We start from the raw sequence: 18540 nt of genomic DNA, 5'->3' as shown, positions 1-18540 counted from the left end.
TCATTTAACTTTAATTTCAGATATTCCATTTCTTTGTGTTATTAATACAGATATGCATAGAAATTGTCCACAAATTTAATGTAATTTTATTACCAGAGAAGACTTCTATCATTATTATAATATTGAATAACCCATTCTCGTGTAAGAAATGAGCTGAGAGATATAAGCACCTGCCTCCTTCTAACACAGTGACATAAGTTATATTCTGAAAACTAAGTCTGGTGGTATTTTTTTATCTGTCTAATCACACTTTTCACAAAGTCTGTCAGTACTTGAATGTTAACACTCTCAGGTACACCAACAATTTGTACATTATATCTCAGAATTCAGTTTTTAAAACATTCACTGTCATCTGTAACATATTCACTTTCCTGTCTAGCTCCTTATAGGGTCATAGGCAAGTACAAGGCTATCTGCTCTTACAGGTCATTTTAAGCCTAACCAATTTCTCTTTAAAGCTGGGACTGAAGCTCTGCATTGTGTTTGTGCTTGTGTTTGTGAGGTAAACACCTTAACCATTATTCCAATCCCAACCTTCCTTTTTTGAAGAAGTTTTTCCAATTATTTATCCTGCTTCCCTATATACTTTACCTCACTTTACATTGCCACTAGTTTGCCCTTCCCTTCATATGTAGTTGTTAAGCCTGCAGTCCAAAAGACCATTAAAAAGCCTAGTCCAAATTCCCAGTTGACCTCTCAAATACTGACCAGTTAAGTGACTCACTGAAGATCACACACTAGGCAAATGATGACTGAGGGAATCAAATCTTGTACCCCAGAAACGACAGCTCACAGCCTTAACTGTCTGCATCATCTGCCAGACTACTGGTTCCTCTCACCTGTTTGATTCTTTTTCCTTTTATCTCTGCTTGTTCTCTTCCACAGCAGCAATAATTTGTTTCTGCACATTTTGAAGCACATATTGACCAGAATCCCCTACATTATGTCAACTTTCCATAGTGTCAACTTTCATAAACGTGAGACAACAATGACAAATCTTTAAAATCACGAACTCGCAGAACATCGTATTTTCTCACTGGGAAAGTTACCACTTGGCCACCATGGTGAACTTTGCCCTTTTCACCACTATAGTGCGATCACAAAGTTGGTATATTGAGTTGGGGGGATGTGGTGGGAGAAGCCCCCCACTTTGGTGGATTTAATTTGCTTAAGTTTGTAATTTTATTGTTGGTGGCCAAGTGGTAACTTTCCTGGTGAGAAAATAAGATGTTCTGGGAATTCCTGATTTTAAAGATTCAATACTGTGGTCTCGCTTTTATGAAATTTGACGGTATGGCAAATCAAAGTAATGAAGTAGATCCCTTAAGCATGCAATGCAATAATGTGGTAGGACTCCATGCATTGCGTAATCACAAAGAAACTCAAATACAGTTTCATCTTTTCTACACAATTAGCTTCCTTAAACTGAATTTGATGTGATACTCACCTTTACTTTCTACTGTTAAGCACTGTGGTAAATTTGTTTATTTTGTTGATTCACAAAGCTGGTAGGGAGATAGAATGGAGAGAGTGAAAGAAGCTGCCATTTCATCTCTGGCCAAGCCAGGCCCCTTTTGTCTTAGACATAGCAACAAAAGGACTACTCTGAATTTTGTGGTTTAGTGATGTGTTTCACCAGATAACAATCTCTGGGTCATGATGTACTGGATTTAGTTCTGCCAAATGGCTGCAATAGTATATTCAATAAGTAGAGTTTTTTTTTTTTCAGGGGCCAGGTCACCCAGTCTGGCAGAGCAGCAGTTAGTGGTTCATGCTGGCTCGGGGGGGGGGGGGGCAATCCAGTCTGCTGCAATATTCACTGTTCAAGTGAAATAACAACAAAGCCTGCAGAGTGCTGCTGGCATGCCCTTCATTTTGTCAGGCTGTAATGATGAAATACTTTTCCAGGAAAAAAGTCTATTGAAGTGTGACTACTCAGGCTTGAGAAAGAAGACGTAGAGGGTAGAGCAAATATCTAATCTCTGTATGGGAGGAATGTAGGGATTTTACCACAATTTTTTTTTTAATTATTTTAATTTGCTTTTCATGTTGTGGTTTTATTGAAAGCAGTATCTTTTAATTTAGCTCAGCAACAGTTTCACTAAAGAGCATTCCCTGAATTTTGTGTCTTTTATTCTGACATAATTTCAGTATGGAGCCTGCTTTATTATTGTGTGTCTCATCTAAAGTTTAAAAGGTTTTGTGTGTTGGATTAGTTTATCTGACTGAATAGTATGGATCACATGAAATGGGTTGAGTAAGTGTGAACAGTTCTGATGAAGTCTTGTGATAACTGACAAAAGCACTTAACTGATTCAATAAAGCTTCTTGTGTGAAAAGCTGTGTGCTTGTTTTATGTTGAAGGCCAAAGAGACTACCTTCTGCTTTAATAATGCTTAGTAATATGATTCCTTATGATCCAATGCTTATAAAATAAAACAGGGAGAGTAAAGAAAAAAAAATGGTTTGTTAGATATGTCTGGAACTACTCAAGCAGCTGCCCCCTCCCATCATCTTTCAACTTTCAAAACATCTTGGAAGCTCATTTAAAGCATTGTTTATGCAATGAATAGCAAGGCCCCACTGTTCTCTCTATGAAGCAATGTTCTGTAAGCATGAACTGAAGCATCCTTTGTCCCCATCTGCATGATATGAGGCAGTTCAGGTGGATACAAAAGATCTCATGGCACTCATCCCAGAGAGATGGGGTCCTTTATTTGTATACAAAAATAGCTATTTACAAAATATTTACAGATTTACAAATGTTTATATATATATATATATATATATATATATATATATATATAGGTTCCATACACTAGATCAAATTTTCACTAATTCGAAATAGTGCATGGAATGCTTACTGCAGCGAAAGTGCACTTAATCGAAAGTGCACTTACGTGAAGTTCAGTACAATGAAAGGGTGTTGTACTGAACTTCCGTGCAGTACTCATGGACCTAAGGGTTAGGGCATGGGTCATAGTAAGGGGATAGCCTGTATGGCTATTCCCTTACCATGACCCGTGCCCTAACCCTAAGGTCCGTGAAGACTGCAGCGCATTGAAGGACATAGCAATGTCCTCCAATATGGTGCGATAGTCACGAACCTTAGGGTTAGGGCATGGGTTAGGGTAAGGGGAGAGCTTTACTAACTATCCCCTTGCCTAACTCTGGTTATTCCTCTGGAATCCTTATTTCTTCAGTCTGGAATAAAATCCCAGTCCAGGTTAGGCAGAGTCCCTCACTGACTCTCTTCAAGAGGAATCTTAGTGGATGGGAGATCATAGGTTTACCCTGGGTATCGCTTCTGTGTCACTGTTAGACAGAGGCACAGTATACTAACCTCGAAAAAGGGCATAGCAAAATTAATTTTAAAATGGGTGGCGAAAGCCAAACACACTCTGGCTAGGCTTATAAATGCCCTAGGGCAGATAGCCTAGTATGAACCTATGAATCTAACCCATGCCCTAACCCTAAGGTCTGTGACTATCGCACCGTAGTGGAGGACATAGCTTGTTTTTTATGTCCTCCACTGTGCTGCGGTGTTTCAGTGAAGTGCACTTACGCAAGAGTTCAGTTTCGTTAAAGTGATTTTTCGCAGAAGTGAGGCTTCCTATTACAAGTTCGAAGTAGTGAACTTTCGTTCATGTAATAGGAATCCATATATATATATATATATATATATATATATATATATATATATATAGACCACCACTCCTTTTTCCTTAACCACCATGTAATTTTACTTAATATTGTTTCTAAAATCCATTCATCATTAAACATAATTTAATTTATTCTTTCATTCCATATAACATAAAATAACTTTTTATCAATTCTTTTAACATATTCTTTACTTCTATTATTATAATATCCATATTTAATCATGCCCATGTTTATTTTATCCACTTCTTTTATATCTTCAAAAAAATCTTCTTTACATATTTTTCTCCATAACTCTTTTACATTTCAAAAATTCATGTTCCATAGTTTCTTCTTCTTGGCAATGTAAACATAGTCTACCGCTTTTCTTTTTATATGGCATATATCCTTTTACTGGCAATTTATCTATTTTCAGGCTAAACAAAACATCTTGACATTCTACTTTCTGATTATACCATTTGCTGCCGTTTTTTATATCTTAAATTTTTTCATCTGTTAGATCTTCCCATGGTTTTACATAGCAATATTTTATTATAAGTTTTTATGCCATACTTTTCTATCTTTTTCTATAACATCAGTTTTTATTTTCCAGAAAAATATTTTTCTTGGTACTGTTTTATTTCCTCATTTATAAACTCTTTACTCTTTTTTTACCATATCCTAAAATATGTCGTACTTACATTTATACAATTTTACTTGTAATCTCTCATCGTTTTCATTTATCCAATTTAGCACTTTGTACAATTTAATAAAGCAGCATATACCTCTGGGTTAATTACCCCTTAACCCCTTCTTTATTTACATTCAAAACTTCTCTTTTTACTGGGTTTAATCTGGGACCCCATATAACTGAAAAAATTATCTGCAATAATTCCTTTTTCAATACTGTTAGCGACATAAATATAAATGCTATGTGAAAAAATATTTTGAGATTTACTCTCTTACTTGCTTGGTGTGATGGATTTGCAGTGTTCTTACGACACTCAGTCTTGCTGGCTGGATTCTTGCTAAAATTCAAAGTCTGATTATATTTGCATTCACAGTCTGTTGCATACAGAAACTTGCAGAATATACACTGATGAGAGAATATACTTTGCAGCACTTGTCTTTAAGAGCAGTAACCAATAACTTTTATAATAAATAAAACTGGACAAACGTTGCAGCTTAAAAGTACTGTTCCAACTTTACTTCTCATATAGTACAGATGATGTGAGAGATATAACATTTACCTTGGGACTTGTGTCCCTACCAAACCTCTCACAACTGGATTTATACACTTTATATACAGTTTTTGAACATATTTTGGAGAATTGCTTATCCTGTAGAAACAATACTAAACTTCCTTGTTTAACAATGTCTTGTAAGAGACCAGCTTTTCTGACAGTGTGAATATCCTGTAACAGTGTCCTGATGTCCATGTAGAAAAACATATTTTTGAGGAAACACATTGTCCTGTATTCTATTTGAATCTGTGTATAGAAACATGTGTTCTTATGTCAATGCTGATAAGCATATCCTGTTTTTTATGAAGAAAAACATATTTTTGAGAAAACACATTGTCAGAGATCAACTTTTCTGACAGTGTGAACATCCTGTATTTTATTTGGATCTTTGTATAAAAACATCTGTCATCCTGTTTTTCCATGCAGAATAACATGTCATTGTTCTTAAAAAGCAGATTTTGCATTTTTGTTCTTGCATACATCCTATTTTGAGTCTGTAAGGGAAGAATGTCCATTCAGCAGATTCCTTTTCCAAGCCATGGTCATTTAGTATGACTGCTGATCACATTTTACTTAAACTTTGTTTCTGCATTTAAGCAAGCCTTTTCTTTCAGCATATTTACAACATAATTAATTTCAGATTTATATTCATAAAATCTAACAATTCCCTCTGTTTTTAAACATACTCAAAACATTTTATATAGAAAACACAAGAAACAAACCTTTAGTTTGATACAACAAATCAAAATGCAATTTTACATAGTTAATACAATGATATTAAGTATTACTACCAAAACTGAATGTATTTAACAACTTTTTCTTTTGCAGACCATTCTGTGAAAAATATTTTATCAATTATGAGCTGTGTCTGCTTTAATGTTATTATTTTTTTTTTTTAACATGATCAATTTATTCTTTTGCAATCACAGAATTTAATTTATGACTTAGAACTGTTTCATTAACTCTTTGCAACTGTTGAATTAACTATGAGAGACAGTAACCATGTGCTACTGCAAGCATTTATACACTACTGAAAATACACAGTTTCAATGTCATTTTAACCATCACATTGTGTTCATGTCTCTGAACTGCTACAATGTATTCTGTACAGTATGTATTTACATAGACTGTTTGCTGTTCATGCATTTCAATTTACTAGGTATACTGGACCCACTTTTTTAAATATGTTTTTTCACACATATTCATTACTAGACATTAATTTCATTTGTACTGAATTTTTCTGCATTTGTACATACAAAGACTATAAATTAGTACATTTAGTCTAATCTTACAAATTTAATAACATTAATTTTAAGCAAAATCTTGGAAAATGTTTGTCTCTTTAGAAATATCTAGTGGAATTGACACCAAATCCATATGTCCTGTTATTTTAAACTACATACTCAACAATTAAAAATATTCATGCTTTTTTATACCAACATTGTTTTGCCAAAAACATATTGAAAATAGTGACCATTCTTGCTATAAGAAACATTTATGCATTTTGCATATCTTTATTCTCTCTTGTATAGCTTTAATAAAGCAATTTTAAATCATCTCTTGTTTTTTCTAAACAATAAAATAATAACCATTATGATAGCTATTAACAACTTGTAAAATATCTTATCCTGTCAGGTTTAATCCAGTTTACCAGTATTTCTAATACACTAATACCTGTTTTTCCCTCTACCTAAAAGAGTATTGTCAAGAATGAATGAGATATATATATTTTTTCCTGTAGCTTTATTTTAGACCCTTATTATTTATTTTTATGTAGCTTTATTTCAGACCCTTGTCACAGTCTGTTTATACAGTCAGTGTAAAACTGAGAAAGTGCCCCTCCCTCTTATACAGTCAGTGTAAAACTGAGAAAGTACCCCTCCCCCTGTAGTACTTCAGCACTGTTTACCTGCCCTTTGCTGTGAAAATAGAATGTATGTTAGCCTAACACTATGGTTATACATTTATTTTATTAAATTATGAACTTTTGTTTGATTTGATAATTTTTTATAAAGCTTTTGCTGTTTACTACCACTAGTAGGCATTTACATTCTCCTGCACAATTGATTTGAACTGTATATATACTATAGCCCATTTGCTGGCTGTACTTGATACAACTGAGGTTTTTTTTGTCCTTTTAACATTTACTTGCAAACAGATTATCAGTGACATATATGCACAATTGTGACATTTTATGACAATTACTAAATAGTGTTGCCTGTAAACATTTTAACAATTATGTTTTAATAACAATGATGCTTTAGAGAAACTCAAGCTACTTGCCTGGCAATCAGTCTTGTTGTTTATCGTATCTTTCCAGCATTTCCTGTAACTATTCATTCAGTCTAGGAAGGTCTGAGCTCACATTTCATACTCTGTAAACTATAGTTAATTCTTTTAGCATTTTTCCTTTAATGTGATTGTGTTTTGCATAACTATGCATTTATACAACATAAATAGACATCATTTTACAATTACCTTACATGGATTTCAGTATTTTTTTTTTTATTTAACTATTTAACTGTCCTGCCATTAATTTTACAAAAACTGTTTGACTAATGCCATCTGTGATTTTATTTATTTTTAAAATTCAGAACTTTAACTGTTTGGTGTTACTATATAATTATAAACAAATTGTAAAAAACAAAATAGATATTAGTTTAACCAACACATTTATATTTATATTTGCTGTTGTCTGCCTTATTGTAACAGATGTACTCTAGATGAAAAGAACACACATGCATGTCTGTCTTGTATCTGTATATCTTTATACAAGCATGTCAGTCTTGTGACTTTAAATTTTTACTCATCTATTTTTATTTAATTTTATATATTATAATACACTAGAACAGTTTTGTTTACCTTTTGACTATGCTAATGAATGGCATTCATATGCTTTACTTTACTGTAGTACTGATAGATGTCTTGCTTTAACTGAATGAAAGTAAAACATTTAAGAATGATTTGTCCCTATCATCCTACCATGTATGTTTAACCATTTTCAAAACATAAGCATATTATAAAATATATTTCTTTTGCACAGATTAGCTGTGTATGCAGGAAGTTCCCAGTCTCTGTCAGTTCAGCTAATTTATTTTCTTTATCCTGGAACTTCTGTTGAATTTCCTGTGATGTTGCATGGTCTTTCTGACATTCTTTAGTAAGTTGTTCTGCTGAATTTGAAACTCCTATGCACTTTTGAAAAGATGTATGTATAACTTCTCTAAGCTTCCTGAACTCATTGTGTCTGTCTTTTAGAAGTTTACTACATTCCTTTGTAACAAAATGTACTAAGGGATCTATCAGTAACTGATTTGACTCACATGTGGTGACAGGACATAACTGTTCAACATCAGAATGTAATGGAAACACTTTACCCTTACTTAATTCTTCAGATCTGTCTTTACAGTCTATTTTTATATTTGCAATATGATGCAATATTTTTTTATGACATAATACACAAAATGCAGTTTTGTTGAAGCACACAATAAACATTTGTCATATTTCACATGGTTTTCTTTGAGATACCAGCCAAATATTGTAATACATTTGCATAATGCCTTACTATCAACCTGCCCTAATAAGGTTTTACATTTACTAATGTGCTGTGTATACCAACATAGTAATTTACTAAAGTTTGGTTTACTCCTGCATGAATTATAAATAATATCCATACTATCTAGTAATATACAACCTGTCTAGGAATACAGAAACTATATATGAATATACAAACTGTCTTAAGAACATAAAAACTCTTTTAAGAATATACAAACTGTTTTAACATCATCCATACTAAATATGTGACACAGAAAAAAGTCTTACCAGTTAGCAAGAAAACAGGTGATCAGGCTGCTATTGCAGATGGCTGGAAATTTTTCAAAGTCACTTGAGAAGCTGGGAAAGCACAACAGGCAGTGGACTGATGGGCTAGTGGATATCTCCCTTTTCTTGAAGAATTTATGGCACTGCGAATTTCTTGAACTAGTCTCACTCCGGATTGTAGACGTCTATAAAACTTTACTACTGAAAGCTGCATAAACTGGAATACTTCTGTGTAGGATTTACACATACGTACAAATGTTAGTTACTGCAATTTGACGGAAGTGACCCTCTGCAGGGCTTACCATCACTCCTCCTGTGGTTGAATGCAGATTGTAGGTTCAAATGCAGACTAGCTTGCCATTGAAAAATTATATGGTGCTAGTCACTCAGCTGCCTCGCCATTGAAAAAATATTTTGAGATTTACTCTCTTACTTGCTTGGTGTGATGGATTTGCAGTGTTCTTACGACACTCAGTCTTGCTGGCTGGATTCTTGCTAAAATTCAAAGTCTGATTATATTTGCATTCACAGTCTGTTGCATACAGAAACTTGCAGAATATACACTGATGAGAGAATATACTTTGCAGCACTTGTCTTTAAGAGAGTAACCAATAACTTTTATAATAAATAAAACTGGACAAACGTTGCAGCTTAAAAGTACTGTTCCAACTTTACTTCTCATATAGTACAGATGATGTGAGAGATATAACATTTACCTTGGGACTTATGTCCCTACCAAACCTCTCTCACAACTGGATTTATACAGCTCTTTATATACAGTTTTTGAACATATTTTGGAGAATTGCTTATCCTGTAGAAACAATACTAAACTTCCTTGTTTAACAATGTCTTGTAAGAGACCAGCTTTTCTGACAGTGTGAATATCCTGTAACAGTGTCCTGATGTCCATGTAGAAAAACATATTTTGAGGAAACACATTGTCCTGTATTCTATTTGAATCTGTGTATAGAAACATGTGTTCTTATGTCAATGCTGATAAGCATATCCTGTTTTTTATGAAGAAAAACATATTTTTGAGAAAACACATTGTCAGAGATCAACTTTTCTGACAGTGTGAACATCCTGTATTTTATTTGGATCTTTGTATAAAAACATCTGTCATCCTGTTTTTCCATGCAGAATAACATGTCATTGTTCTTAAAAAGCAGATTTTGCATTTTTGTTCTTGCATACATCCTATTTTGAGTCTGTAAGGGAAGAATGTCCATTCAGCAGATTCCTTTTCCAAGCCATGGTCATTTAGTATGACTGCTGATCACATTTTACTTAAACTTTGTTTCTGCATTTAAGCAAGCCTTTTCTTTCAGCATATTTACAACATAATTAATTTCAGATTTATATTCATAAAATCTAGCACTATGTATGCTCTTTTTCGCATTAGTACTGAATTTATCAAATAAGCCTTTTTCTGAATGATAATTTACATGTTTTCCAGAAAAGACAGGTTTGTTTTACTCCTTCTATTGCTTTTTTCCCCATTGAATTCAATGTACATCTTTATTCCAAAATTTTATACACAACAGAAAACTTTCATTCATTTTAAAATATATACCCCAATATATACTACATGGCCTAAACCTTTACTTTTTTCTTTAAAGTCATCCCTGTCATCTCTAGACAATCATTTGTGCAAATTATTGCTTCTTTTATCCAAATCTTCTTCTTTTTTGCAATTATTATAATGTCATCTGTATATGTTAATAAAACTGGAATTCTTAACCCTTCATGTGTTATATACACTACCCCCTTCATTTTGTAATTTTTTCACATTCTATCATTATTATAACTCATGCAAATCGTATACAACTCATTGGACATCCCTGTCTTACACCACTCTTCATAAGTACCTCTTAGCTTACCCAGCCATTTACAAGTATTTTACTGTATTATTACTATACATTGATATGCATAATTTCCTTTCTCATTTATATTGTATTCTTTCATTATTACCCATAAAATTTCATGTCAGGTTGTGTCAAATGCCTTATTAAGGTTTCCTATCATGATTTTCACTTATTTTCTATTCATAATATCATCCACAATTTCTCTATCATCAATAGTTTTTAACAACCCTTCCCTTTTATACAATATATGTTATCTCCCATAATATTTCCATGTTAGTTTCCAGTCTGTTTTTGTATTATTTTCATTCAATACTATCAGTCTCCATTTCTTGTCTTCCATCTCCCTTCTCCTATATGATAATTCTTTTATTTACCCATTCATTCTTATGTATATATGCATTTTTTTTGCCAGTCCCTTAAATTTTTATAAATTGCACACCCTATTCCATCTGGTCCTGCAGCTTTAATCTATATTTACTTGTCCTAATACTTTATGGAGCCCATTTAAGGAAATGCCCTTTTCCCAACTCTGTATTCTCTTTTTCTGTTAACTTTTTCACTTTTCATTTTTTTTTCACTACCTTCTTTCTTCTTTAAACTTTTCTTGTACATTTAGCACTGCACTAGTCATAATCTTTTCCTGGGTTCTTTCTATTTCTGCTTTTACATGTTTTATCTCTCTCATTACACCACCATCTTCCTTTACTGATCAGCTTAAGTAACTCAATATTTATCCTTTTCTTTGTGAAAATATCTCTGCTTATGTAGCAATTCTTGTATTTTTTTCTTGATTTTCTTTTATTTTCTTGCATATAATTATTTTTCTTTGTCAAAGTTTCTATCATGTTTTAAATCTTTTAATGCATCATTATATGTTCTTTTATACTTTTCTTTCTCTACTTTTCTCACATCATATTGCCACTGTAAAAACATTTTTTTTATATTTTTCCTTAAATATCATCGACCATTCAGACATTGTTTTAATAAAATATTCTCATAATAATATAATCTTCCCATATTTATACTACTGATCTCTTTCCTTCATTCCATGTTTTCTCATGTATCCACATGTATCCTTTTTATTCATTTGCCCATTTTTATACATTTCTTGTTTTCCTTTATCTCTAGCCATATTGTAAGATGATCAGAAATTCCAGTTTCAACTACTTCCCCTTCTGCTATAACTAAACCTTCTGGTACTATAATCTACTTCAATTCTATACGTACCCCTTTTGTAAGTCCATTAATTTTTGTCCCAAAGTTTTAATTTACCACATCTTAACTTCTAACACGTCTCTTATATTATTTCCTTTCTTTTTATGCTTGCCTCTTAAATCACATTTAAATTATCCTGTTGTTATAACATTCATATTTATCACTACATAGTCTAAAATCTGATGAAATAAGCTTTCCCTTTCCTTAGAGTTAGTATAAGCATTTATTTTTAGAATTCTGTATACTTGTTCTTTCCTTTTAAATCAACAATGGTTAATCATCCAATTTTTGCTAACATTACATCTAGTATATTTACTGTATTTCTACAGAATACACCTATTCCAGAACATCTCTCATTTCCTAAGTTCCAGATTATCTTTCCTCCTCATAGTTTCTCTGTTTGTAATCTTGCTTCATTTGTTAAAAATCTCATGTCTTTTAATATATTTCCATCTGCATAACATGTACTACACCACTCCAAAATTCCTATTATTCTTAAAATGTTTTTAATACTGTTCATATTTAATTTTCCCTTTTCCTTAAATTTATAGTTTCATCATTTCAAAGCTAATTACTAGGTTAGATTTCTTAATAAGCCATTCTAAAACTAGTTGGATCCATTTTCCTTAGTCTAGGACATGCTTTGCTAGACCATTCTCCTGGGGGAAGGGGGTCCTGGACCCTTCCTCTTTCAACTCCCAGTTGTTCTAAGCTATGATAATCTATCCATATAACTTAGGCTACTGCAACAGCAACCAATTTGATGAACATAGTACAGTTGTGTAAATAAATTTACCATAAAGGTACATGTTTGAATGATCACTGCTGCAGCAGCCACTCTCTGCCTCCTTCCCCTTGTTTTTTTTTTTGGTGTATTATTTATACCAGAGTGTGGACATTTGTTTTCAGCCTCCCTGTCTAAGTAGGCTTGAAATCTCTGAAGGGATTGGCACCCAAACTTGTCCTTAAGTCAGCTCAGTTAAAGCTGACTAATGGGTTGAGTATACAGAAGATGTCCTGAAACTTTGGAAACTGGCTAGCTATTATATCCTATGCAGGATATAACCCCCATAGGGAACATTCAAACACCTACTGTTGTGGTAGGTTTGCTTATGCTTATAGAACTATACTTTAAGTATGGCCTTCCATGGAATGATAAATTAAATGCGTTAAATATTAACCAAGAATAAAAAGCAGTGTCACTTCGTATTAAACTGGCTCCACGTAAAACAAACAACATCACTATGAAAAATCCAGGAGGCAGTACACAGGCTGAGTATATAAAATGTGTAATTTATTGTAAGAGCTTTCATGTTGTCTCATACAATGCTTCTTCAGACATTACAGTTATGACCATATCACAAATTTAAAACTACATGATACCAATCAGCATGGTGAATAAAATTATGTCACGAGTGACGTAATTTATTGTAAGAGCTTTCATGTTGTCTCATACAATGCTTCTTCAGACATTACAGTTATGACCATATCACAAATTTAAAACTACATGATACCAATCAGCATGGTGAATAAAATTATGTCACGAGTGACGTGCAAAATCTTGAAATAATTAACTTCAACTTTCACATTGAAGATCTTCAGATTTAAAGATATATGTCCAACACAAAACATAAAAACAGTGCAACCTTAACTATATAAGGAATTTTTAATATTGCCTATACTTTATGTTAACGTTGCTTTGCACTGATATATTATGTATGCAAACATAACAAAAATTATTACATTTTGTACATCACCACCACAAATGATGCCATTGCTAAAAATGCCCTTTTCATGTGAAGCTAGTCACAATTTATGATAAAAATCACATTAGCCAACTTGGCAATTAACACTTCTAAGTTAAAAATAAAACTTCACTACTAAGAGTAAAGGAATAAAAACCATTACTATAAATATTCACATTGCAACAGTTATTCACTGCAAAGTCCAAGCATATATACAGACATATACAGACTTCTAATGCTTAGAAACAGCATAGATGTAGACTTGCATTGTGTTTTTACTTAAACTGCCCATTGAACATCTAATATTATAGTATTTCACTTGATTCTATACTTTGAATATCTTCTTCTTCTTTCGGCTGCTCCCATTAGGGGTCGCCACAGCGGATCATCTGTTTCCACCTGCATGTCCTTTCTCTCCGCAGCCATAAACCTTATCTTAGGCCTTCCTCTTTTCCTGTTACCTGGCAGCTTCATCCTTAGCATCTTTTTCCCTATATACTCTGCATCCTTCTTCAGAACACGTCCAAACCAACGTAATCTTGCCTCTCTGGCTTTGTCTCCAAACCTTCCACCCTGGGCTGACCCTCTAATATACTTATTCCTAATCCTGTCCACCCTCATCACACCCAGTGCAAATCGTGATTCTATACTTTGAATATAATGTTCCTAAATACTAGGCATTTGATCACTTAATTGTGTGACCTTTAAATCTTTCAGTCAAATAAATAGATCTAAAATAAGAAATTACCTTATATCAAATCACCAAAACAGATAAAATCATATAGTTAAGATGGATCACATTGCTCAAGATGCAGTCAAACATGCTGCATAATAGTAAGGCTTCACAGCATATAGTTAAAGAACCCTAACTAAATTTAACATTATGGGAGTCAATATTAACAGCCAATGCGGCTAAAATTCATAATCAGAAATGTTAATAAAGCTTTTGGCTGCTATAAAAATCGTAACTATATATAAAAGTACTCCAATATACAATGACATTGAATTCAGGGTTGCTACTGGCATAATTCATAGGTAGGTACTAGGCTATTGGCCTGAGGGCCTATGTAAGCCTAGCCAATAAGGTTCCCTGGCTTATGCCACCCAAGAAAGTTATTTTCCTGTGCCACTGTCGAGCAGAGACACAGAAGTGATCCCCGGGGTGTATTTCCTATTTCCCATCCACTCATCAAGATTTTTCTTGAAGAGTGCTAATGAAGAACTCTGCTTGACATAGATGGGTAGCCTGTTCCAGAGTATGGGAAGTCTCTGGGACAGGAATCTATCCCTCCAGCATGTCCTGTTTATTGTGGTGACAAGGTTTAGGTCCCTAGACTGTGTAGCTCTGAGGGAATTGGGATTTCTTTAAGTGTAGCGTGTCCAACAGCTCTGGATTTGTCATAGCTTTATATGTTCATAGGTTCATAGGTAGGTACTAGGCTATCTGCCCGAGGGAATTTATAAGCCTGGCCAGAGTGTGTTAGCTTTCGCTGCCCCATCGATTAATTAACTAAGCCTCTGTCAAGAAGAGCCAATGAAGTGATCCCAGGGGTGTATTTTCTGTTACCCATCCAGTCGTCAAGGTTTCTTTTGAAGACTGTTAATGAGGGGATGTGCCTAATGTAGTTAGGAATTTTGTTCCAAAGCATGGGGAGTCTCTGTGACAGGAATCTATCCCTCCAGCATGTTCTATTTATTGTTGTGGTGAGGTTTAGCTCACTAGAGCGAGTGGCTCGCAGTGACTTGGATTTCTTTAGGTGGAGCATGTCCATCAATTCTGAGTTGGACATGGCTTTGTAAGTCAGGCAGAGATCACCTCTGAGTAAGCGATATGCCACTGAGTACAGCTGAAATTTTTCCAGTTGGGCTGCATAGGACATATGTTTGAGACCAGTAATCCTCTTGTTGAGGTACTTTTGTGGTCTTTCCAGCTGTTGGAAGTGTCTTGTGAGGTACATCCCAAATGGGGCATTGTACTCTATGATGGGTCTGATGATTGACGAGTAGAGGGGCACTATAACCTCTTTACTTCTAGATGTGAACAGTTTAGTAATTAGATGGGCTACATAGAAGGATTTCCTATCTACCTGGGTCCTCAGATCTCTTATTGCCTCTTCTGTATTAAGGGGGCTGCCACCTATGTGGTAATTCATGGGTGTTTTGTTTTTCCCAAACGGGATGACTATGCATTTTTTGGCATTTAGCTTGAGACTATGACTTTGACACCAGGTGTCCATCTCAGTAAGGCCCTTTTGGAGAATGTCCATGTCACCTGGAGAGTCAATTATGGCTCCCAGTTTGCAGTCATCGGCGAACTTGGTTAGCCATAATCCTCCTGTGTTTGCCTGTACTTCTGAGAAGTATATGCCGAGCAGTAGGGGTCCCAGGACCGAGCCTTGTGGGATACCACTTGTGACTGGTTTAGAGTCAGATCTGGAGCCCGCTATTCTTACTGTGTGAGTTCTGTTTGTAAGCCAGTTGGCAACCCATCTAGTGACGTAGGGGTTTCTGTTCAGGCTGGTGAGTTTTTCTATAATTCCTGAGTGGGGAATGGTGTCAAAAGCCTTGGCGAGGTCAAGGTAGGCAGTGTGAACTACCTTCCCCTCATCTATCGCCTTGGTGACTGTCTCGAAGTCAACCAGGTTTAGTAGGTAACAAAGACGAACTGGGTCGGGTCAAGTGTTTGGAGGTTCCCAATGTCTTTGTTAATGAGTTCCATGATGATGTGCTCCATAGGCTTGCAGACCAGGCTAGTCAGGTTTATGGGGAGATAGTTACCAAGGTCAGTTGTGGCCCCTCCTTTGTGGAGCGGAATAACTGTTACTGTGTGCTATTCTATGGGCATGTAGCCTGTGGAGAGGCTGAGGTTGAAAAGTGTGTTTAGGTGGGAGGTTAGTTTGTTCTGTAGTTCGTGCAAGACGCAGCCTGGGATACCATCTGGCCCCATTGATGCTGTGCTTTTGGCTTTTGAAAGGGCTGTTTTCACCTGTGCGTCTGTGATTTCCGGGACAATGCACTTTTCCGGTATTGTTGTGGGCCCTTTTGGGGGTGAGAGGGGGTGAAGTTTTCACTGAATCTATCTGCCAGGATGTTGGCAATATCAGTGGGTTCAGCATATTTTGTGCTATTTTGCACTAGCTCCGAGCATATCTGCGAGTTGCCGCTTAGATTCTTGACATAGCTAAAGAATGCTTTGTGGTTATCTTTCGAATCCTTGGCTATTTTTCTTTCAAAGTTAGCCGTGGAGGATTTTATGAAGACCTTAGTTTCTTACTGATACTGATCAGGGATGTATTTCCTTCTTGGGATTTGCTTTTTTTCTGAACTAGTTTCCTCCTTCTATTGTATAGCCTGTTTATGGCAGTGGTCCACCAGACTGGTTTCCTTCTCTTAGGGGAGTGAGTCTTAGTTTTGCTAGGGATGGCACTATCCAGGCATCCCTGTAGGTGCTCAGAGTGCATTTCTAAAGGTTCCTGCATCTTGGACACTGTTATCCTTTATCTTGAGGGCTGTGAAACTTACCACCTCTGTCTTAAGGTGAAGTTTGCTATAGAAAAGTTTTTCACTGTGGATTCCTTGGTTGGAGGTGGTGGTGTGGTGTGGACATCCAGAGTGATTAGTTTATGGTCTGATCTAACCAGTCCTGGTTGACCTCTGGTGTGGAACACCTGTCACCCATGTTGATGATGACCAGGTCCAATATGTTTTCACCTCTGGTAAGGGAGTTTACCAGCTGATCCAGGGCATTTGAGTTGATAAATTCCAGGAAGAGCTGGACCTGGGAGTCTGTACTTGAGTAGTTTTCCCAGTTAACGGTAGGGTAATTGAAATCGCCCAATATCAGTGTGTTCGGTAGGATCTTCATGTTTTCCAGTGTCTCCAGAAAGGTGGAGTGGTGGTCCTGGGTCATGGAGGGTGAGCTGTAGCAGGCCACAATTTGCATTGAAGATTTGCCTGATGTTAGTTGCACATGAATGATCTCTGAGGTATCATGCTGCGCCACTAACCTGGAGGTGTAGGTATCCTTGATGAATATGGATACACCCCCTCCTTTTGTGTTTCTGTCCATGTTCTGTGGCTGAAATGTGTGGTATGAGTTGTAGCCTGGTAGTGCTGGGGTGCTCTGTGGAGCCTAGAACCAGGTTTCAATTACTGCACAGATGTTGACGTTCTTCATACTGAGGAGTGCTTTCAGCAGGTGCATTCTGAGATTTAAACTCCTGGCATTGAGTAACATAACCCTCATTTTTTTTTATTTGTGCTCTTTGCGGAGGTGGGTTTGACTTTTGAGCCTTGCCTAAAAAAGGCACTATGGAGGCAGCAAGAGCCTTGGCCTGTATTCGAAAGCCTAGGGGTGACAGGTGCAAGCCTTCTCTTGCGAAGCAATGAGGCCTGTCGAGCATGTCGTCCCAGGCTGACAGACACTGGATCCCTTTTGAATGACACCAGAAGCTTAGCCAATTGTTGAAATTGATCATTTTTTCTTTATACTGTATACTTTATAAAGTTTTACTTTATCCTTCTTGGTGAGGGCAGGATGCTACTCAGGGTCAGGGTCATACCCGCCTGGGATACATGATCAGAGAGCTCTTCCATGTTTCTTTTCATGTAGTCCAGGGAAGTATGTCTCAGGTCATTCACACCAACATGAACAATGACAGAGTCATATTTGTACTTGTTCTGGAGTGACCTGAGTGCTTGTGTTATGTGGCGGATTCTGGCTCCCGACAGGCAGCTAACAGTAACCTTCTCTTTGTCCAGCCTAGTGAGTGGGACGTCAGTGTGCCTGACTATAGAGTCGCCTATTACTAGTGTGTTAGGTATGTTATTTCGCCTTAAGGGCTGTGATTGTGCGGCACACTCATTTTGTGTTTTATGTGTTGTCTGGTTTGTGATGGGAGGTGCAGGTCTTTTGGGTGTCTGCTTTGGAGGTCTGTGATGCTTTTGCAGGTTTTTATTTAGAGCTCAAAGTATGATTTTGTGTATTTATGTGTATTTTTTGCCAGTGCT

Source organism: Protopterus annectens, chromosome 15.part0, assembly GCF_019279795.1.
Source record: "Protopterus annectens isolate FY-2018-M chromosome 15.part0, PAN1.0, whole genome shotgun sequence".
In the NCBI taxonomy this organism is placed as follows: domain Eukaryota; kingdom Metazoa; phylum Chordata; order Ceratodontiformes; family Protopteridae; genus Protopterus; species Protopterus annectens.
This window is presented reverse-complemented; position numbering follows the sequence as displayed.